The sequence below is a fragment of the Grus americana genome, chromosome 2 (genome assembly GCF_028858705.1).
Source record: "Grus americana isolate bGruAme1 chromosome 2, bGruAme1.mat, whole genome shotgun sequence".
NCBI lineage: Eukaryota > Metazoa > Chordata > Aves > Gruiformes > Gruidae > Grus > Grus americana.
The window spans coordinates 7,162,508-7,178,039 of NC_072853.1; positions in this window are offsets into that span (position 1 = coordinate 7,162,508).

Genomic DNA, 15,532 nt, shown 5'->3' on the forward strand with positions numbered 1-15,532 from the left:
AGTGATGCCAGTTCTGATTTTGCTTGAACGTGCCATGAACAGAACAAAGAGCAACAAAATATATTTTGTTTTTCTGAAAAATGAAATGAAGTTGAAGAAGTGGTGATAAAGAAGCCCTGTTCAGAACTGGATCTGTCATATTATCATATAAATACCTATACTACATTTGAAATGTTGGACAATACATCCTGGACAATTAAATCAGAACTTGTCAAACTTCAAATACAATTTTCTATACCAAATTCTTTTTTTGTTCAGCAGTAGGATTTTTTAACATCTTATGAAAAATATCTGTGCATATATTTGTAAATTACTGTATATACTTTCATTTTTATTTACATACCTTTATATATCATTTTGGATCTTAAGATATTGGAACATTCATAAATATTATAATATTTTTAAACAATTCTTGTATACTTTTTCAACTGAGTTATTTACACTGTTATCAGAAAAAAATAAGACAAAGCAAAATCTAAAATAAAAGTCTAAGCAGTTGACTTTAACTTTTAAAATGCTTCCTAACTGTAAAGGGAACCTATATTCACTAGTTCAGATGTAGATCCCTAGATTGCAGATATTTGAAGTTAGGTGAAACAAAACCATTATTTCTGAAAAACATCTTGATAGGGAGTTCACCAATTGGATATTTGGCTGAATTATATCATTCAGAGACTTTTATGAAACAGGGTGTAGGAGGAAATTACGAAAAGGATGAATGAATAGTTCCTTCCCTTATGGTCATTTTATTCATTTTGAAAACACAGCTGAAGCAGAGGTAGGATCAATTTCTACGTTTGTGTAGCAAGTTGCCTAGGCATGTTTAGTTTGGGACACCAACACCATCAACATCTATGAAACCTTTGCCATTAAATTCAGGGAAGACTGGATTAAAGAGGAAAGACAACGAGAGGTAAAAGACAAAATGTGAGTAAACGTAAGCAGTACTGGAGAGAGGGACGTTAAGACGTGTTTCAAATTTCACAAACGGTTGTGCTTAGATTTGGATGTCGGTTGATGTTTGGGGAGACAGGTTTGTTCATTTAAATTAAAGGAGTTTCTCTTTTGCTAGGAAAGAAATGAACTTTAAACCTTTTTAATGAGAGATGCATATATCATTTGATATGCATCTGGGTACTGACAATTTACCCACTAATTATGTGGAGAATAGAAACCAATTAATTATTCAAGCAGCTTTTTTAAGAGTTAATCAACCACTGCCAATGGCTCTCTACTGCAACGACTTTAATGTCTGTCACTGTCACAGTTTATACACGTTCCTGATAATTGAATATTATGACTGTTGGCCTCTTCTGCATTATACAATTTCAGTTAGGCGTACATGAAATTTAGTTGAGTATCTTACAAGGGTTTTCTTGAAATAATCCAGGATGAAAGTATGGTGTAATTAAGTGACTTGCCTTTAATTTCTCTTTTGGAAAACTGATCAAAGTTCTCTTCAGTGTTTATGGGAGCAGTAGATGAGAATGAAATTCTGCACTTCAGGTCAAAGTAGCTTATATTATCAGCTCCTTACGATGAGGAAAATCTAATATGCATTTACAAAGAAGCTCAGACATCTAACTCATACCACAGATTATTATCAGTGAATTGTTAATTATACAATGTCCAAATATAACGTTCATAGTTGGTATGTGATGTAATTAGCAATATAATCGAGCAATTAAGTTATCATAAAGCTTCAGTATGGTTTATCAGAGATTTTGAAGGAAGACAATATTCTTTGGGTTTCAAAAAAGTTGGAACCTAATTTGAGATGTTACCAACGTAACAGAGCTACAAATGTATAAACCCATTGAGTTCAAAGTATGATTGATTTCTTTATTTCAAAAAGCATGTTCCTTGTTCTTTTGCTTTAGTTCCACTCTTAAATCTGCCTTACATAGGAAGGGCAGAGATATAAATTGTTCTTTAATGTTCCCTGATACTGCTACACTTGGCTTCACTTATACAGCCGATGCACTACAGTCTCTGTTTATTGTAGCAAATTTAATAATTTTATTGTTACCTTGGATTACTCTATTCCCTGGATCTCTATTTTTTTTCTCTTCTTACAATACTAAACTGTAAAATCATGAAGGCTGGGAATATAATTTCATTATGAGTGTGAACTGTCTGTAGCACAACAGATTTTTGATCCCTCATTTAGCATGGGTTTGATCCCTCATTTGACTTAGGTTCAAAACCATTATTAAAGTACTAAAGGTATTTGTAAGGTATGTGAAAGTGTCTGGAGCCGGCACCCATGTGCCTGGTGCTGACTGCTGGGGCAAGGCAAGTGTCTGCATCATCCCCCATCCTGGTCTGCATGGGGGATGCCTGTGTTTTCACCAGCAAACTTCAAGCTGGAGTGGGACCTTGGGTCTGGAACAGTGTATCTGGCAGGCAGAGGGGTCTATGCTGGTACGCACAGGAGGACCTGCAAGTGTGTAGTGCGTCAGGGACAAACTGTGTGTGTGTATGTGTGTGTATGCGGCTGGCTGCAGCGAGCACCAAGACGGACCAGCTGGCAAGTAGGAGACCTGTGGAGCAGTTAAGGCAGCCTGGGATCCCAGCAGGGGTGCCGAACAAACAGAGGAGCTGTGCCGATGCTCAAGGGATGCGCAACTATGTGTGTGCTTGTGAACCTAAAGAGCTCTGTGTGTGTGTGTGTGCGCGCGCGCCACCACTAGTGATCTTCTGTCTCTGCCAGTCGAAGAGGAGGAGGGGACCTGTCTGTCTGTGTGTCTGTTGTATGTGAGTCCCATGCGCCTTGTCTGTGTGATCAGCCACATCAGTGTCCTCTGTGTCTACGTCTGTGTGTTTGTCTCTTGGACATGTACTCTGCTTCGTTACTGGTTGAAGCTGCAGCTGGGACAGTGACAGCCACATCCCTCAGCCTGGGCAGAGACCTCAGGTCCTGGGTACCGGGCTGAGCTCCAGTGGCCGGGCAGCCGGGACCTGGGCTAGAGCAGCTGGAGGAGGCGATCGAATTTCTTACATCACTTAACAGTATTATGACAACAGCTGTTGCCATGTTTTTCTACATTAAATGATTAACTACCGTGGGAAGAAAGACTCAGAAGTCCTGTGACAGAAGAGTGTATTTATGCTAAACTTGGAAAGCCATGTTGTATGTATACACTGGGACCGTACGGCAGGTTGATGTCACAGGCCAGCCTCAGAACAGCCACTTTCTTACAGCTGTTGATGATACATTGATTTCTGAGGGTGCTGTTCAAACACCAGTATTTCCCTTAACTACCATAACAGTAACATAGCTCCAGTGTATAAGGTGATCTGACAAGGCCTGGGGGTCTTAGCAGCAATCAAAAGTAGAGAAGTTGAAGAAGAATGGAAAAGAATAGACAGTGTCAGCTAAAAACCTCTTTAGAAACTCTAAGAGCAAATCTGATTGAGGCTATTTATGTTGAAGGACAAAGATACTGGCTTCCTTAGACAGCTGATTAAAATCTCAGTCGCACCTACTGTTTTCAGTTTTAATTTCATTGTTTGCATTTGAATAAATCACTCATTTTTGAGGTAAGTAAATGTTTTTTCGTGAAAAACATAATTTTGCTGAAATAGTTTTTGTTACTGAAAGATGCTCTTGGATTGCATATATTTCACTCCATGGCCCAATAACTTGAGCATGGTTATAGGAAATATTTCAGAAAGTCATCCTGTTTTTCATTTGAAGACAGAAAGCCATGGAAATAATCTCATTTGTCTTAGTAGCCCGTCCCAATAGTTAACTACCTTTACTGTTAAAAAGTTAACTTCTCACTTTTTTTTTTTTTTTTTCTGGCTTCAACTTCTAGTTTTTGGTTCTCGTTATGACGTTCTCCAAAACAATGAAGTGGTCTTTACTACTTGTGATTTTATGTCCATTAAGATACCTCCATACTATAAGCAAGTTGACTTTCAATATTCTTTTGTTTTGCCCACTTACTGGTTTTGGTTTTCTAGCTGTGTATTTTTGAAAACCTGACCTCTAGACTTACACATACTGATCTAAGCCTAACTAGTCCCCCAGTCTTTTATAAAAAAACCCCAAAAAACAAAAACCAAACCCAACTTCAGAGATGAAGGTATATTTTTCATATTCCTGTGTCCAATACCATAACTAAGCCCTCTACTTAAACATCACAGCACCCTCCATCACCAGATTTTTGTGGAGAATATTCCTTTGCAAACCCCTAGGTGTGTTTATCAAGTACACCTTCCTCACAAGACAGATTTTATTTCTCTTCCAAGCTTGGTGGAGCCTCTGTGAAAACATGCTTGAGGAAGAGTAAAACACCACACAAGCACAAGGAATGAGGAGAAAATATGTGAGAAACAATCCTGCAAACACAACGTGAGAGGAGCAGGAGGGCAGCATGTGCAGCGGGCCAAGAGCGGTGTACGGGCTGTCTGTGCCCAGGCATTGTCAGGGGCTGCAGGGTGGCCTGTGTGGGGAGAGGCTGGGGCTGCCCCGTGCCGCACACAGCCGGTTCCAGCCGGTCCCAGCCGGCTCCAACGGCCCCAGCGCAGGACACAGCTGAGCCCCTCAGCCAAGCTGGGGGCGCCGGGGGGAAAACAGGTTTCAGCAAGGGCCAAAGGCGGCACAGGCAGAGGAGGAGGAAGCCAAGGAGGGAGCAGCAGCAGAGGGACCCCGAGGCCGGAGGAGGAGGAGGAGGAGGAGGAGGAGGGCAGGAGGTGCTGCAGGCCCGGAGCAGGGATCCCCTGCAGCCCTGGAGAGACCCCGCTGGAGCAGTGACCCAGCCTGCAGCCCGGGGAGGGCCCCACGCCGCAGCAGGGGGGTATTTCCTGCAGGAGCTGCGGCCGTGGAAAGCCCAGGCGGGAGCAGGTTGTCCCTGAAGGACTGCAGCCCGGGGAAGGGCCCGCGCTGGAGCAGGGAGATGTGTGAGGAGGGAGGAGCGGCCGAGAGGGGCGGGGATGGACCCACGGCAACCCCCATCCCCACCCCAGCGCCCCTCGGAGGGAGAGGAGTCGGGGGTGAGGGGCTGAAAGTGGGAATGGAGAAAGGGGCGGGAAGGTGTTTTAATTTTGGTTTTGTTTCTCACTAGGCAAATCTATTTTGGTTGGCTATAAATGCATTTCATTTACCCAAGTCTAATCTGTCTTGCCCATGACAGTGACTGGTAAGTGATCTCTCTGTTCTGAGTGAGGAAGTGAAGCTGGGCTTGGGAAAGGGGGAGGGGGAAGTTTATTTTAATGTTTGTTTCTCACTACCTGAATCTATTGTCAATAAATGAAAATAATTTTCCCTAAGTCTTTTTTTGCCTGTGATGACAACTGGTAAATGATGTCCTTGTCTTTATCTGGACCCAAAAGCTATTTCATCCTATTTTCTCCCCCCATCATCGAGGAGGGGGAATGAGAGCGCAGCTGGGTGGGAGTTTCTCTTATAGTATATATGATAAATTAACATTTTTTTAATGTGTCTAATTTTACTAGACAATCCAGCTCAGTTCACCCAATGGTATTTGCAGATTCAGCATTTACTTACTTTTCACTTAGGTGAATTTCTTGTCACCAGCAAACATAACGCTATAAGAATAATTCAGATGCTGAATAGCCCCCTCTTTTTCACAGTGCTCTGATACAAAGGAAGAAAATCTTTAAGCTGTAGTCCAGAATTAGAGGGATCTCAAAAGAGAACAGCAGCTAAAATAGACCTAGAATGTTCTTAGAAAGAAGGAACTGCAAAGCCTTGAATTGCTTCCATGATCCATGAGGCAGATAATAATAGTATCAACATCAAAAATTTTAAATAATGATCCAGAAAAGGCAGATAAAGAAGATCTGTTCCACATGTCTTCCAGTGTATGAGGAGGATATTTGATGGTGTTACAAAATGGCAATTTTAAAATAGTTTAAAAACAAACAACAACTTTTTCACAGGCAGTAGAGTGCAGTAGACTTCGACATGATTTTTACAGGGTAATATTAATTCATATTCCTCTTGTGAAAAAGGCCACAAATTTCCTCTTGAAAAAGGTGGAACTCATCATACTTAAAGACAAGATCATAGAAAGATGATGGTTCTTGTAACTGATCCATTATAGCGGTGGTCCCATTGGTGGATAGAGACATCAAATTAGAGATCAATTAATGCTATTACTTTTTGCATGTCCAGTCAGAATTTTACAGCTCAAATTTCTTTTGTGCTGTCACAAAAATAATGCTTTGAACTTTCTTGTTTTAAAGCATAAAAAGTGATGGCAAAGCTCCTAAAAGAAGTCAGTATATTTCATACTTTCAGAGACTGGGTAAGGCATCTTTTTTCCACTGTAGAATACATTTCTTTTGCACTTTATTTTTTCTCTTCTATCTAGACCATTTAATTTCAGTGATAAATTGACCAAATGAGTGTTATCGAACAGAGCAAGGATGCAATATAAAGTTCCTAATCTATCAATACAAAGCTTTTTATGAGCAAAGTAAAAAAACCTGCCTATTAGCTTTCCTTACGTATTTTCTCAGTCACTGAAAAGTGAGGGCAGAATTGTCCTTCACAATTGTTGAAATAAGGTTAAGAAGCACTACATACTACTCTGTATTTTCCATATTTGCTGGGTGTTAATTTATAGGATGTTGTAAATACATATTGCACCATTTCAATCTGTTTTATATCATTTGCTTTTGTACTTTATTGCAGTAAGAGAGTGACTACTAATATATTCATATTGCACTAATACCTGGAAACAATCAAGCATATAATTCAGTCATTACACACTGTAATAAATATCAATGCAATTTTAAAAGTGAAGAAATAAATCTGTCTGACTAATATTTCTCTAAGATGTGTAGAGATTTCTGGTGTCAGTATGTGTATCTCCAACCTGACTGAAATCTATCTTTATTGGATGAATGGGCAATCTGAACTGTTATGCAAATATGACCTTCAAGAAAGTTGAGACAAAAAAAAAAAAGTAAGGGTAACATTGTATGTCCAGAACTATCTTGTAAATGTGTTTTATTTCTAAATGAAGTACCTATTATGCTTTAAGATCTTAAGTTTAATCAAAACAATGTATTTGTATTGTTTGTAATATAAAAGGTGAACTCTAAATTGTCTTTCCGAGCCTTAGATTCTGAGGACAAGATAAATAACTTCAGAATTTCCTAGGAACAAACAATATACTTTAATATCCAAAGACCAATGGTTTGCAAGCTATATGATCCAAAGACAGATACTTCAGTAGAATAATCCCATGTGTTACAGGATTTTTTTTTCTAGTATCTGCACAAATTGTACGTTGCTTCCTAAGATTCTGCAAGAAAAATCTGTGCTATAATAGCTGAAGACAGAATGTTCCAACTCAAGCAAATATATAAAATGTATGAGATGAGCATTGAATTAAGTACATTCCTACAATTCTAGCAATCTGCAAGAATGTGACTCATCTGCAAGTTACAAGGCACCTGTAGTAACTGCTGCTGTTGGCAAAATGCATTAAAGCTCTGTAGCGGGTTTTATGTTCGCACAGACCATAGTACGGATATGAGAGTTACTGAGCTCCATTCATCTACCTCTTTAGGAAAAACTAAGCACTTTTACCTCATTTTTGTCTCATACGCATCAACCCAGAATTTGAAGGCAATAAAGATTATCCATTCTGAAGATGGTCAGTGTATGTAGCCTCAGATTTGATTACTTCTTTGTTCGGGCTGTAGGCAAATGATTAGCCTGCTCACTGGGTCCTGACCTGAGGTTAAGCTAACTAAAGAGGACATGAGAAATTGCCAGATGTGACAATAACAGTGTGAAAAGCTGACAAAAATACAGATAATGCTATGAATTTCACAGGTGGTTAAGGGGTATTTTAATGTTAAGTGTCAAGCCAACCCCTTTTTTTAACCCGTACCACATGAGACAAAAAAAATTTTGCGGTCAAGGGACAGAGGGAGAAGATAATTTTCCGTGGCCTATGAGAGAACAGCTGGCCCGGCAGCTCAAGCACCATGGTATCATCGTGCTGGTGTCCACTGCAGAGCTCCAGAATTTCAGAGCCCATTGCAGCTGTCTATGCCTTTATAATGTTCTTATTGTCTTCAGGATGTAAGTCCAATGCGGTTAATTAATTTTGAGCAATGAATCAAATTAAAGTTAACCATCTAAGCTGATCTAGTTGCATCTTTGCTCTGTAGGCAATGGAGTAATACAGGAACCAGAGAGCAATTTCTCTAAGTGTACAATATAGAGGTGATAAATCATCAACTGAAAGTTTTTGTTTCAATGTACACACCTAAATTATGGACACAATGTGATACAGGATGAAACTAGGCTCTTTGTATATGCATACATGCATGTACGTATATAAATATATATACAAGTAATATTCTCACCCTTATCTCCTTATTCATATTGTAACTATTTCCTCTTTGTTATTACTTAAAATACATAAACACCACTTTTCATTAAGCATATAATGGCATTATTCATAGAAGATCAGAGTCAAGTTTAAAGTCCTTGTCTCTCAGGTTTTGTGTAAAACCAGATGTATGTATACTACTGCTAGGCTTGGGTATTACATCACATTTCAGGTCATACCCATTGACCAGCTATGTTGCAAGGCATTAGGCACAACCTGCAGCAGCTGCTCAGAGCCCAGAAGTTCTGCTGAAAATTGATAGAGGATTGCTTTCCCTTCTGACTGCCCTCAACAAGTCTTTCTGCAATGTATTTGCAAATCACTGTCACGTTCCTTGTTTGGAGACTGGAAATTCTGCCAGCTATTGTGTAGCATGTCTAGTAATGCCAGAAACTTTTCCGCAGCCCTGTATTTGCTCTCATGTAGAGGACTACGTGGAGATAGAAACAGTCCAGAGACCCATTTTTAGGGTGGCTCCACTTCCTTACTGCACAAGAACTTTGGACCAATCTTGTGTGTTCTGTACATAAATAAATTAGCAACATAAAAACCACTTTCAGCTTAAAGATCATACAGGTGACAGGCAACTCAGGTATCTTGGTGTAATTGAAACAAGCTTCCGGATTGATTCTAAATATCATTGCAGACATCAATTTTATTTTTGGTGCACTGAAAAGGAAGTAGAGATCAGACATTTCTAATCTCTATTTGGTCTTGGAATAATGTATTCTGTATTTCTTCACTGTAGAGAAGAACAAAAAAAATACAGCATGCTAAGAAATGTGAAACTGGATGTGTTTTGAGTGACTGAGTTGTATCAAGAGATCTTTGTTCTAGCTGGCTTTCACCCCTTACCCCAAAAGAAAACTCTCATCCTTCATTAACGAACTCTTTCATGCGCTGTCTATGACTTCTGGCACACCAACAATAAAACTGTGAATACAAGTCATTTTAAAGTCTTGTAATTTTCCTAAGGCAATTTTAGTAGTAATCGAGCTTTCCTCTCAACCTAGATTCACAGAAGGTGGTAGAAGCACAACCTTTACCCCAGCAGCATTTAAAATGAACCCTACAGCAAATATAAGAGGATCACTTTACGATAAAAGAAACTTCAGAGTTTTGCTGTCCAAGCCTTGCTGTGCTATCCTTGTCTACCTCCATTAGTCTGAAAATCTCCTTGCTACATTAAGGAAAGCTTAGGAGAGGGAGGGTACTGAATCTTTTATAATATTATGAAGATGTCATATTATGGCATTGTGCCTTTGAACACATAAAAGAGTCTGGGAAGGATTTTAGACATGGATGCCTGTATATATAAACACAGAGGTCTACCTTTAGCTGTGTGATCATCGTATTTTCCAGAAGACTATACTTCTAAAGTATAGAATGATAAAAGCAGCACGAAGTCTGTTAGGTGTAACTATAAAGGAATATATTTGAGAGGTGCATGCTCTGTAGCCTGAAAGGACTTCCATTCTGTGCTGATTATTAGAAACAATGTAAAAAAGCAAACCAAACCAAACCAAAAACCCCCAAACCCCCAGAACAACAAAAAAAACCAACAACCCCCCAAACTAAAACAAACCAAAACAATAAAACCCCCAAAACAAAACAAAAAACCAACAAAAAAACCCCAACCCAAACCAAACCACACCCAAAGCCTTTTTAACCTTAAAATGTCTTGTCATTTCTTGTTTGTGGAAAAATAAGCTTTCTTCATTACCTGTGGTTAGTCATTGAAAAAGCCAGAGTACATCCTGACCAGGCAGAGCATCTCCTCTTACAAGCCTGATGACACAGGAAAATGATTATGAAATGGAAACATTAAAACAATATGATTGTGATTTTTTTTTTTGTTGAGCTTTCCACGGCTCTGAATTCCAAGTCTATGCTGCGGAAGAGTATTGTGTTACCTGTCACAGCACAGTCCAGCTTTTGCATACTACTCATGAAATATTGAAAAATAAGACAAAACACCAGTTTTTATTGGCACGGCTGTTCCATTTGCTGAAAGCATAAATATTTATGATCAGTCCGTGGCTAGCACTGTGACAAGGTATGTCTCCAAAACAATAGAGTTGTGTACTTTGAAGAGATAGGGCTGTCTTCCCAACAGAGACTATACCTAAACCTGGACACTGAAATGTGTGCAGACACGTGTCTTGAATTCTGACCCAAAAAGATACCTCTTCAAAGAAAATGGCCTCGAGTTTGGGAATTTGTTGGCACAACCAGGACAATATTATTTAACTGTAATATATAAGCTTTCAGCATTGAAATCATGTCAATAATATATATATCCACAAGTTAATTACTAGGCAGTGGGCTATGTTCTATAGCAGTTCGTACATTTGGTATTGTTATTCATTTTTCTATTATGACCAAAACACAGACCCTGCATCTGAGAGCAACACCATGCCAGGTAATATTCAGGCATAATAACAGCCTGCTTCAGAGAATTTGCAATTAAAGAATTAGATAGCCAAGTACAAAATTATGATCCTTAAACCTGTACTTTTCTTAAAATTGTACAACCCTTAAAATTGTTATAATCCTCATCTAATGCTGGAGTTATTTCATCATTTGTTTGTTTCTTCCTTTGTACTTTCACTTCAAGGTTCTTGCAGAACATTCTGTTTCTAAGAGAAATTTAGGATTTTTTTGTTCTTAGCCCACTCAAGCTACTGTAACAAGAGGTGACTCAGTTTGAGTGTATATTCTCAGTTCAATTGCCTAAATGTAGGATTCGTGTGTTGCTAAAGGTACCTTTGGATACTTAAGGCATTTACATTGAGGTGGAAGATAATGTTCAATACCTACAGAAGAATTATGTCCTTCTGTAACAGCAGCTGGAGGCCAGCCAGGGTATATATAGTATCTTATAAGGTACTGGATGCGTATCTTTAAGCAGCCGAATGGCTGATCTACCTGTCTGTGTCTGTGTAAACTACTAATTGTACTACTTACTACCATCAATAGAGCTTAGTGAACTATTCAGATCACCCAAAGGTAGACATACAGGTGGACATGATTCATATAGTAAATGTGGCTAATGCCATTTGAGATGCCCTGTGCATCTTATCCATTCCCCAAAGTCTGATCTGGAGGGATGTGGGTCTCTTGAACTTCCTGTATCGGATCCGTGAGCCCTGTGCAGATGTTGCAGATTTCTAAGGGCACGTTAAATGTCAGCCGATGCCCAGCTTCAGATAACAGAATTGAGCCCATGTTAGCTCAATATCTGAATGGATTTTCAACGTACACTGTATTGACACAATATCCACTGTCTGAAATGGAGTTTAGATACACCTAGTGCCTTTACAGATACCCAAACTTAGAGATTCACACTGAGTTCCTCCCTTTGCGTCTCATCCAAAAGCCTTTACATCACAACTACTGGATTGTAATCCATCCAAAATATAGCAAAGACCTCCACTTTAGTTTAATCCACATTAAAAAAGCAACTTTCTTTTCATGCAATAGACAGGTACTTAGTACACTGTCTTCAGATGAAGATCAACATTTTATTCCCTTCACTTCAGAGATTCCAAACAGTATCATTTCCTTCCTGAAGCATTTTCTTGCTAGCCGTCAGTAAAGTAGTCAGCTGTGAGAGGTAAGAAGGAAGAGCAGGGGGTTATTACCCTCCTGTTTAATTTATGCTGTTGTAAAGGAAAAAATGAATGAGACATTGAGAAAAGGAATATGCCTTGACTCTGTATCCAAGTATCTCAGTTTTCAAGCAGAAGAAAAACTGCCCTGTCTTCTAGCCTGCAAACAGCTTCTCTAGTTATATTACTCATCCACTTGATAGAATATAAATAATTATTTGGTGGATCACCTAAACACATCAAGTCTGTTTGTCTAAGAGCTTCTGCCCTCTATTTTTAGATTGGCATTTTAACACAATCACTTCCCAAGATGTTCTCTAAATGACATAGTACTCTTGCTTCCCTCCCACATCCTCTTTTTTCCTGTAAGGCAAGAAGCAGCACTCATTGCCGAGCTGTTTCAGAGCTGTATGTGTATGTACATTAGTTCTTTAGCCAATATGTGCTTACTGTCTAACAAAGAGGCCAAACCAAAGAAATCTGAGACAATTCTGTCTTTTTTTTTTTTTTTTTTTGCAAGAAGATACATAAATTTTGGTATTCTCCCTTTATGCAGATGCTATTTTTCATTAAAAGTATGATTTGCCTGATGTTGACAACAGAGCTTAAAATTTAACAAACTGACAGATAGTTCTAATCTTTGCTACATCAGAAATGAATGAAGACTTAAAAACTATGAAGAGCGAGCAGGCTGAAATGAGTTCTGGGTGTATGGATTAAACTCCCAGACTTTTTATATTCAAGTGACTATTTTAATCACTTAGAGACAGAGAACTTTTCTTTATTTCTGTCTTCTCACCACCATGTCCAAATTATTTTCTGCAGAATAACATAGCAGTAACTGAAGGGCTGAAATATGCTCTGTCTTTGGAAAACTTGTAAGCCAGTGGTTAGGATACATTCCTGGCAATCGAGAATTTTAAATCTGAAACCTTTTGATATATGGCTGGAATTAAATCAGAGTGCTGTAACCATTCAGGTGTTAGGAAAATATGTGGGTGGTTTTTCTGCCTTTATAGAGAGCAAGAATTGAGAGAGCAGATGACACTCCTTTTATGCAATCTGTCCTTTCGGAGACAGTTTCAGACATTATCAACATATTTCTAAATTACTGAATCCCTCAAGGATTTTAAAAGGGAAAACCTAGTTTCTGGATCCTTATCAGTTTAGAAGCATACAGCTCTGCCAAAATTGAAATGGTCCTTGCCACCTGTGTGGATGTAACTCTTAACATCCGGGAAACTTTCAATTTGAGAAGGAATTAAAAATTCTATCGTAGTAGAATTACAATTTGAAGCTAGAATGTAGAATCTAAATACAACGTTATTTCCTTATCTTTTGTTATATTTTTGTTTGCTCATTTTGTCTTCGTCTTTTGTCCCCAAACCCACAATAATCAAGATTAGATAAATTAAAGTGATACTATCTGCAGTTTTAGTGATATCAATGGTGCTTGGACTAATCTAATCTTGAAAATGCCTGTCAACAAATGGATCTGTCCAAGGGAGTCTGGATATAATTTATTTATGTCAATACAGTTAAATCAGGAGAAGGAACTTGATGATCCATCTCAGTGAGTTCATGGAAACTATGTTATCTTGTCTGTGTCATGGATTAACCTCTGTGATGGTGATTTAGCCATCTTGATTGCTTGGACCCTTCAAGCTAAAGATCTGATCTAGAGGCTTAAGTGTATTGATTTGATTTGTTTGGAAATCTGTCCCTTTTTGATGCAGTTCAGTCACAGGAAGTTCCTGCTTGGGACCCACACTGTTGTGTGAACTCACCACTTCCACTTGCCAAATACAACCTGGCCGATGTTCATTGCCTCAGGAACTGACTGATGTATCAGATGAAGAGTGCCTGTGACAGCATGTCAGCTACAGAAAGGAAAAAAAAAAAAAAAAAAGGAAATTACTTGGAAAACACTAATAAATCTAGAAAGTAATCATTTCCATTCAAGTGGATAAGAGAATTTGGCAGAGAAAGAACAAATAGACATATTGTAAGGCAAGAGGGAACAAGGGAAATTAGCTTTGATATCCCCATGTGAGTAATATTTTTCTGGAATATTTTATTGTTATTTTGAAGTCAGATATGAATTACACAAAACCTGTCTAAGAGAGAAAAATATGCCAGAGCTGGGAATCTGCATATACTATAAATATTGAAGAAGGCCCCTAAAAAACCTTCAAGATTGTGGAGGGTTGACCCTGGCTGGAGGCCAGGTGCCCACCAGAGCCGCTCTCTCACTCCCCTCATTCACTAGACAGGGGAGAAAAGGCATAACGAAATGCTTGCAGGTCGAGATAAGGACAGGGAGAGATCACTCACTAATTATCGTCACGAGCAAAACAGACCAAACTTAGAGAGGGAATTCATCTAATTTATTACTAGGCAAAACAGAGTAGAGGAATGAGAAAATAAAATCAACTCTTAAAACACTTCCCCCCACCCCTCCCATCTTCCCGGGCTCAACTTCACTCCTGGCTTCAACCTTCCCCCCCTCAGCGGCACAGGGGGACGGGGAATGGGGGTTATGGTCAGTTCATCTCACGGTGTTTCTGCTGCTTCTTCATCCTCAGGGGGAGGACTCCTCTCATCGTTCCCCTGCTCCAGCATGGAGTCCCTCTCACGGGGTGCAGACCTTCAGGAGCAAACTGCTCCAGCGTGGGATCCCCCACAAGGTCACAAGTCCTGCCAGCAAACCTGCCCTGGCATGGGCTCCTCTCTTCACGGGTCCACCGGTCCGGCCAGGAACTTGCTCCAGCGTGGGCTTCCCACGGGCCGCAGCCTCCTTCAGGTGCCTCCACCTGCTCTGGCATGGGGTCCTCCACAGGCTGCAGGTGGAATCACTACACCCCCTCATCCTTCCTCCATGGGCTGCAGGGGGACAGCCTGCTTCACCATGGCCTTCACCACGGGCTGCAGGGGGATCTCTGCTCCGGCGCCTGGAGCTCCTCCTCCCCCTCCATCTGCACTGACCTTGGTGTCTGCAGAGTTTCTTACCTCTTCTCACTCCTCTCTCCGGCTGCAAAAGCTCTCTCTCTCTAAGTGTTTTTCTTCTTCTTAAATATGTTATCACAGAGGCGCTGATTGGCTTGGCCTTGGCCAGCGGCGGGCCCGTCTTAGAGCCGGCTGGCATTGGCTCTGTCAGACACAGGGGGAGCTTCTAGCAGCTTCTCACAGAAGCCACCCCTGTAGCCCCCCCGCTACCAAAACCTTGCCACGCAAACCCAACTTCCTTGTTGGCTGATGCCAAGAAACTCAGTGTTGCTGTGGCTAAATGTATTTTGACGTCTAAGAGATTATACATGTCAAGGTACAGTGATCATATACTTAGAAAAGCCATACTTCTGCTTTAGAAGCAGGAGGAGGTTCTCCAAAGGAGTCAACTATTTAAAACTTGATCCTTCATGCAAAAGAGGAAAGCAAGACCGTGTCTTCCAGTGTTTGCAGGATGTTATCAACTATCTTTACCTTGCAGTGCAGTCAACTGTAGAGACCAATAGATTATCCAAAGAGTGAACAAGCAGT